This window comes from Mastomys coucha, unplaced genomic scaffold (genome assembly GCF_008632895.1).
Source record: "Mastomys coucha isolate ucsf_1 unplaced genomic scaffold, UCSF_Mcou_1 pScaffold3, whole genome shotgun sequence".
Lineage (NCBI taxonomy): Eukaryota > Metazoa > Chordata > Mammalia > Rodentia > Muridae > Mastomys > Mastomys coucha.
The window spans coordinates 8543095-8551633 of record NW_022196909.1 but is presented as its reverse complement, the minus strand read 5'-3'; the positions used below and the strand labels follow the sequence as shown (position 1 = coordinate 8551633).

Sequence of the window (8539 nt, the reverse complement as noted above, 5' to 3'; positions counted from 1 at the left end):
ACTGCCCCCAGCAAGGCCATGCTCTCTCCCCTACCCCCAGTGACATACTCCCCCCAGCAAGGCCATATATTCTAATCCTCCACAGTGATCACCAACTGGGGACCAAGTCAGTATTCAAATGCCCGAGACTTATGGGAGTATCTCAATCTAATCACCGTAGTCAGAAAGGGCCATGTCTTCTCATTTTCCATTGTTATCCTCTTAACTAACATGGTTCTAATATGTTAGTCTGTATAGTTAATTTTTTATTTCATTTTAAAGATTTGTTTATTTTATTCTATGTGTCTGTGTGTTTTATCTGCCTGTATGTAAATATACCACATATGTGCTGTGCCCATGGAGCGCAGAAGAGAGCATTGGAACCTCCAAGATTTGAGTTATAGATGGTTTTGAGCCCCCTGTGCTCAAGTCTAATGATTCAAGTTTACATTAATAATAATTCATAGCATTAAAAAAGAGTTGTTGGGCTGCTGTGATAGGTCAGTGGGTAACAATTCTTGCCATCAAGCCTGATGACTTGAGTTTGGCTCCTAGCACCCATGTGGTCATCCTCTGACATCTGCATGTACACTTTGACCCGCACACCCACCCACACATAATAAATAAATGCATAAAGAAAGAAACATAATTTTAAAAAGAGCTGTTATGCCAGGTGGTGGTGGCGCACGCCTTTAATCCCAACACTTAGGAGGCAGAGGCAGGTGGATTTCTGAGTTCGAGGCCAGCCTGGTCTACAGAGTGAGTTCCAGGACAGCTAGGGCTACACAGAGAAACCCTGACTTGAAAAACCAAAAAAAACAAAAGAGCTGTTACTTTTCACTTTAAAAATATGAAGTTAAAAACATTCAGAGAGGTAATTATCATGTTCCTATGCATGAGAGCTTTGTTTGGAAAGGCAACACTAAGGAAACTCAGGGGCCACTGCACTGTGAATGCGCGAAGCACGCGGTCCTGAGGCCACTGAGGCCACTGCACTGTGAGTGTGCAAAGCACGCGGTCCTGAGGCCACGCGGTCCTGAGGCCACTGCACTGTGAGTGTGCGAAGCACGCGGTCCTGAGGCCACTGCACTGTGAATGCGCGAAGTCCTGAGGCTACTGCACAGTGAGTGTGCGAAGCACGTGGTCCTGAGGCCACTGCACTGTGAGTGTGTGAAGCACGCGGTCCTGAGGCCACTGCACTGTGAGTGTGCGAAGCACGTGGTCCTGAGGCCACGTGGTCCTGAGGCCACTGCACTGAGTGTGCGAAGCACGCGGTCCTGAGGCCACTGCACTGTGAGTGTGCAGAGCACGCGGTCCTGAGGCCACTGCACTGTGAATGAGGCCACTGTACTGTGAATGTGCGAAGCACGTGGTCCTGAAAAGGCTCCATAGCTAGCAGGCCTGGTGGACTCATTTGGCCCAGTGGGCACAGTGTCGGGCCCATGACACTTTTGGGAACTTGAAGATGTTTTAACTTGGTTCCTTTTAAAATTCCAAGAATGGGACTGGCGAGATGGCTCAGCGGGTAAGAACACTGACTGCTCTTCCAAAGGTCCTGAGTTCGGATCCCAGCAACCACATGGTGGCTCACAACCACCCATAATGAGATCTGACGCCCTCTTCTGGTACATCTGAAGACAGCTACAGTGAATTATGCTGGAGCGAGTGGTCCGGTAGAGGTCCTGAGTTCAATTCCCAGCAGCCACACACATGATGGCTCGCGGCCATTAGTACAGCTACGGTGTACTCATACACATAAAATAAATAAAATAAATCTTAAAAATTTTTCAAAGAATGAAATAAATATGTTGTAGTGAACAAAGTCTGTATATATTTATATCCATATTACATTTATTTATTTCATATTTATGTGTGTTTACCTATATGAGCTTATATGTACCATGTGTGTATAGAAGGCCACCAAGGCTAGAGGGCACCAGATCCTTGGAAACTAGAGTTACAGGCAGTTGTGAGAGCCCATTGGGAGTGATGATGTATGGATGTCTGTGTGTATGTGCATATGTGTGTGTATGTGTGCATGCATTTTTGTTTTAGTTGTATGAGTAATTTGCCTGCCAGTATATCTATACACTGTGTGTGTGCCTTGTCCACAGAACCCAGAAGAAAGCATCATATTTCCTGGACTGGAGCTACAGACTATTGTGAGCTGCCGTGTGGGTGTGGGGATCGAACGGGGTCCTCTGGAAGGGCAGCCATGACTCCTAACCACTGAGCCAGCTCTCCAGCCCTGTATCTGGTTTTATATCAACACAGTTACAGATTTTTGTTGTTTTTGATTAAGTAAGGCTCCCATGAAGGCATATGTTCTAGGGTTTGCAAAAATCAAAATGTTCTACAAATAACGAAGTCGTAAACAGGAGCTTGGCTGTCTGAGTACTCTCCATTAGGTTTATATTTGAGAAGAAATTAAGAAAAATGTCTACTTTGGTATTTAAAACAAGCCCAGTCTTCTAAGAGAAACACAGGCCACAGGGGTTTTGCCTTGGTACATCTTCAGTGTCTTAGTTTCTTTTCTATTGCTGTGAAGAGATACCATGACCAAGACAACTTATAGGAAAAAGAGTTTATGGTGGCTTGACAGGGTTTGATAGAGTTAGTCCATCATCATCACAGTGGGGAGCAGTACTTAGGAGTTTACAACCATGGAGCAGAGAGGGAGAGTTAACAGGAAATGGCCCTGGGGTTTTTAAACCTTAAACCCCACCCCTCCTAATATCATACCTCCTCTAACAGGCCACACCCCCTAATCCTTCCCAGGCAGTTCCATTAACTGGGACTGAGCATTCAACCATAGAAGCCGATGGGACAATTCTATTCAAACCACCACACTGAGTGAGAGAGGATCTTAAAGAGTCTTGCCTGCTAACACTAATCATGGAGGTATGTGTCATCTCCTGTGTCATCCAGACTTGGTCTGATGGTTATTCCAGTTGCCTGGCTCCATACCACAGGACCTTTTCTGTACCACAACTAAATAAACTATGCATGTCTATAAGTAGCTAAGCTGCACGCTTGCCTTGGCCTATTTCTTATGAATTTGATCTAACTAGGGAAATACTTGTATGGGGGACACACACTAGTAGACACAGTTACCTTTGTCCCTATCATTCAGGGACCATCCTGAAGTATGTTAGGGACCGTATTTCCGAATATATTTTTACTTTTTGTATTGGAACCTCTGATGGTTGAGGTTTTGTGTAGCCCGCGTGGTCCTCTCGCCGGAAAGAAGACACGCGGACACTCTAGGTTCCTTCTGCAGCAACTGTTTTATTATCTCCATCCATAGTGAAAAAAGGGTCGAACCCAAAATCCGCACTGCTTATATACACCACAGTGCGTGTATCTGCCCACAGCGTGGTGTGTCTGCTCATGATTGGCTGTTCGCTCATTACCCTACGTAACGCCCCGGGATGGGCTGTGACATGGCGTCTTTTCACTCTACGCACATGCGCCAACAGTACTCTATGCACATGCGCAAACAGTTGTCCACTAGGAGTTAACAGCGGAAGTAGGCGCCATCTTGCCATGGCAAATGCCTCTCAAGATTCACGGCTCCCAACAGTTTTGCATCAAGGCATCTTTCCCATGGTCCCAGTCAGGGTTGAGGATTCTCTTTAATGAGGTTCTCTTTTAAATAATGACACAGTTTTATCCACACCTTTATTTATCTATTTTGAGACAGGGTCTTACTATATATCCCCAGCTGGCTTGAGACTCTACGTAGATCAGGCTGGCCCCAGACTCACAGAAAATCCATATCTATTCTGGCCTCCTGAGTACTGGAATTAAGAGAGTGCATACCACAGCTGGCCCTTTATTTATTGAAGATTTTATTTATTGTATCTTATTTGCATAGATGTTTGCCTGAATGTGTGTCTATGCATGCTTTGGGCTCTCTGAGGTAGAAAAGAATGTCAGATCCCCTGAAACTGGTTGTAAAGACTGTTGTGAGCTGTCATGTAGGTGGCAGGAATCAAACCCAGGTCCTCTGGAAGAGCAGCCGGTGCTCAACCATTGAGCTATCCCTTCAGCCTCTCCTGCTTTTTTAAAGGTTTATTTTTATTTTAAGCAAATGAGTGTTTGCCTGCATGCACTGAAGTCCACTGCATATGTGCCTGGTGCTTGCAGAGGGCACCAGATCTCCTGGAACTGCAGTTATGCATGGCTGTAAGCTGCCACATGGGTGGTAGGAACCAAACCCGGTTCTCTGCAACAGCAGCAAATGCTCTTCATTGGGCCATCTCTCCAGACCCTTGTCCCACAGCTTTAAATGCACCCACATTCTTCTCTTTGCCTAGTTTAACCTAGTTTTTATCTTTTACATCTGCCTCGGTGTTCTTTGCTCTGATTTCTCACTGTAAACCTGGCATCAAACAAAAACACAGCTGAATGCTAGGCTGGGCTGACTTTCCCCCTACAACAAATCAAAGGCTTCGAAGTCAGCCTTGCTTACATATGAAAATTTCAGGACGTGAGCAGATCATACCACCTGCTTTGCCAGACTGTAACACAAACGGCCTCTAGCTCATTTCCCAACAGAGTCCTTTTTGCCTAAGCTTCATGAACAGTCTTTACTGCCCATGTTTTGGCGTTCCAAACTCCCACCAGGATGGCCCAGTAAGCTTTACTTACAGCATTCCCTAATTAAATATTACTACCTTTGTGTATAACACTTCTCAAGCAAAATCAGTATTGTTGATCCCCAAAACTAAAACTTACGCCTACATTTTCTCCTATCAATGTCTTGAACTTCCTGATAATTTTAATTGTTAGTAGATACAAATGATGTCTTATTAATTTATATTATTTGTGTATCAATAAACATTTTCTCAATTGTCTATTTACTAGTTAAATTAGTCTTTTATGAAATGTTTGAGGTATTGCTTATTTATTTGCAATTGGGATGTTACATTCTATCTGTCTATATATTCTTTATCTTTTTGTTTTTTTTGTGGGGGAGGTGTTAGAGATTATCGCTAGGCCTCTTGCATGCTAGGCAACTCATCTACAAGCTGCATCTCAGCTCCTTATATATGTCCTATAATGTTGGGTGCTGTTTGCTGGGTGTTTGCTTTATGTCTGTGTGCTTTTGTTGTTTGTTTTTGTCTTGTTTTGCTTTGTGACAAGGCCTCTCTATGTAGCTCTGACTGTTCTGTAACTTGCTTTGTAGACCAGGCTGGCTGCAAACTCACACAGATCCATTTGCCTCACACAGTCCTGAATGCAGGGACTCAAAGTATGCTCCATCCTGCTGTCTGGCTCCTGTGATCGTCATCATCGTCTTCTTTTTCTCCTCCTCCTCCTCCTCCTCCTCCTCCTCCTCCTTCTCCTCCTCCTCCTCTTCCTCCTCCTCTTCTTCCTTCTCCTTCTCCTTCTTCTCCTCCTCCTTCTCTTCCTCTTCTTCCTTCTTCTACTACTATTTCTTCTTCTTCTCTTCTTCTTCTTCTTCTTCCTCTTCCTCTTCCTCTTCCTCTTCCTCTTCTCCCCATCCTCCTCCTCCTCCTCCTCTTCCTCCTCCTCTTCCTTTTCCTCCTCCTCTTTCTCCTCCTCTTCTCCTTCTAAACTAAGGTTTTATTTTAGTTTTAATTATATACTTGTATGCCCATAAGTTGGTTGTCTGTGAGAAGGAATCATGGTTCCCCTGAAGCTAGAGTTATAAGCACTATGAGCTTCCTAGCCTGGGTTCTGGGAACTGAGCTAGGGTTCCCCTGGAAGAGCAGGATTTACTCTTAACTGCCAACCCTAATGCCTGTTACTGTATGTGGCATCTATCCTTCCATTTACAATCAAGATTCTATATAGCAGTGCATTACTACTATGGAGGGTATATACCATATAGAGAGATAATAACCCTAGCTAATGTTTCTTGAGAGTTTAACATATATCTTACTAAAGTAAGTACTGTTGCTGCTTTCATTATATTGATGAGGAAATATCCAGAGAGGTTATGTGACTAATCGGTGGCCACAGAGGTCATGCAGCTTAAATCCAGCATCCTTGCTCTGACTCGGAACAGCTAAGTTATTATTTTCCTTAGTATTCAAAGTCTTGTGTCATGTGTTTAAATACCTAGGAAGGTAGGGTTTGGTCGATATTTTAATAACAGAACCCAATAGTCACCCTTAAACCTAGTGTGATACTCGCTGGATTTATTAAAGGAGAATTTTTAGGTGCTTTATTCTTAGTGACAGTGTGTCTGTCTGCAGCTGCCACTTCCCTCTTAAAACTGAACTCTGTCATTCATTAGTGTTGCTGGTTTCAATCTATGTGATTGGCCTTTGGGGTGGTGGGAATGAATGCAATACCCACTTTATAGGGGGAGAAAAATGGGAATTATTGCTGCTTAGAAGCAAGGACCCGTCTACCTGTGCTCCTGAATTTAAGGCGGCTTTAAGGTGCTAGCTATGTCAGCAGCATCTAGCTCGCCTTTTGCAGAGCATCCCTGTCAAGTGTGACACTCAGACACGGTTGAGGGATGTGTCTGCATAGGCTCATTTTTCTTAAGTGTGTCTTAGATGCTGAAATGAAAGAATGCCGCGTTCTGAAGGTTTTCTTTCAAATATTTATTGTATTTTCTTTGAATATGTTACCTGCTAAACCACTTAGTCTTTGAATACGCTAAACTGCTGATGATTCTGAAGACGTCAGAATCCCGAGGGAAGACATGTCTCCCTAGTGTAGTATTTTTAAAAAGCACTTTGATGAGCAGACCTCTGTGTAAATTCTCCGTAAACTATCAATATCCTTCAACAGATACTGTTAGCCATTTTTACAAATCCGGAGCGCTATTAAAAACTGCTAATAAAAAGTAGGTGCTTGTTTTTGTGCTAATACTAATTACTGATAATGCATGCTTATGTTTGTCAGTCACTCTGTGGCGTGGTACCAATCAGCGGGTGACTGAGACGCAAGCACTTATACATGGAAATGAATTACTTTTTTTTTTTAAGTGAGTCAGGATGGAAGGCAAGCCTAGGTCATAAAGACCTCTTCTCTTTAATGCTAATGAAACGTCTCCACTCTCTGCTCGCAGACTACCCTTATTGGTACTCCATAGCCTTGTCCTTTGTTCCGGATGGTAATGAAATGCTGGGTGCTGAACACCCCAGCTCTCCAAGAATGTGGGGCCAATTGTCTTCTGTTCACTTACACTGTAAAATCCCTGTTCCCCAGTAAGGCAGGACAAGTGCAGGGCCAAGATCAAAGTGTCCACGCTGGCATCCAGCTGCACTGGGTGACTCCTGCTTTATTAATTAGTCATAGCTCCTCCAAGTTAATTTTCTCAGCTAGCACAAAAACATTCCATAATGTAAAAACAGCTAAGTGGAGCTCGACCACAAACCCCGACTGTCTATCTGTTCCATCCATTTCTGGCTTAAGCTTTTGTACCGTGTTACCAGCTGAATATTCTGCTCTGAACCTCGGGGCACAAAAGCTGTTTTTCCTTTTTTGTTCCAAAAAGCATCGTGGACGTCGTCAAAGGACTGCCTTTGTTTTCCAATATTGAGTCACATTTCATTGATTTTCACTGTAAAGTAAATGTATGGAGAAAGCTAGACCTGGCTTCAAAACCGAATTTAAACGTTCAGTTACTGCTGAATTTTGCAAGCTCCTTCTGTCCCCTCATCAGAAATGCCACTGGTGTTTAAGCATTTGAAAAGGACCTTCTCTATGAATGTTTTTGTGAAAGCAAAATTTGTCCGTGATCCTGAGCTCCCACTGAGCTCCGCCAGTCTCTTTCTCCTTCAGCTAGCACTTGAAGTTCCAGGAGTCTTTTATAGAAGGCGTTTCCAGCAGTTTCTCTTAGGTAATATGTTTTTAAGTCACTGCTTGAGACAAAAAGAACCCCTGCAGTCCCGCTGTCCCTCCTCATTTCCTTTGGTTCAGGTAGGTGGGTAAACCTTCACTATCAGGAAGACCGGCCATGAAGAGAGGAGCAGGCTAGACCTGTGCAGCTCAGGTTTGCCCGGCTGTGCTATAAGAGGTCAGTTGGAAACCTGTCGTTTCTTGATCAAATAGGAATATTCCCACGCGTTTCTGTATCCGGTAACCGAGGGAAAATTTTAAAAGGTGAGGAGTTAGTACACATTTGGCAAAATGTAACTGGCGTTCTTTGAGATGTGCTGGTAAAGGAAGCCCAGGCACTCTTCTGCCGGGGTAGCTAGCTGCACAGCAGCTGCAGTGTGGAGCGCCCCCCACCCCGATGGCCGTGGTCAGCCTGTGTCTTCACCCAGCATTAGGTTGTGTGTGGATTCACCCCCACCCCCACCCCGATTGCTGATTTCTTTGTGAACTCTAACAGCCTCTTTTAAAAGTGGCCGTTAAGTGGACTTTTTGAATATGGATTTGAACAAGAAATAATTTTAGAAGAGACAGTCGCTGTGTCTCTGTGGCCCAGCGTTGTTTTGCCTGCCCTATTTTATGCCTTGCTTTCTCTGCACGATGCGAGGCATCTCTTGTTTTGCCAGAGGCTGTTTTAAAGCACTGTACTGAGCATCCTGGTAAGGGATGGGTTTATTTCTATTTTTTTTTTTTTTTT

General features: G+C 44.0%; 1 protein-coding gene across 5 annotated transcripts in view; it reads left to right on the top strand.

Annotated features, from left to right (window-relative positions):
- Window positions 1–8539, top strand: part of Afg1l (AFG1 like ATPase) — a 178786-nt gene that overhangs the window by 54206 nt on the left and 116041 nt on the right. The gene's annotated exons all lie outside the window — the stretch shown is intronic.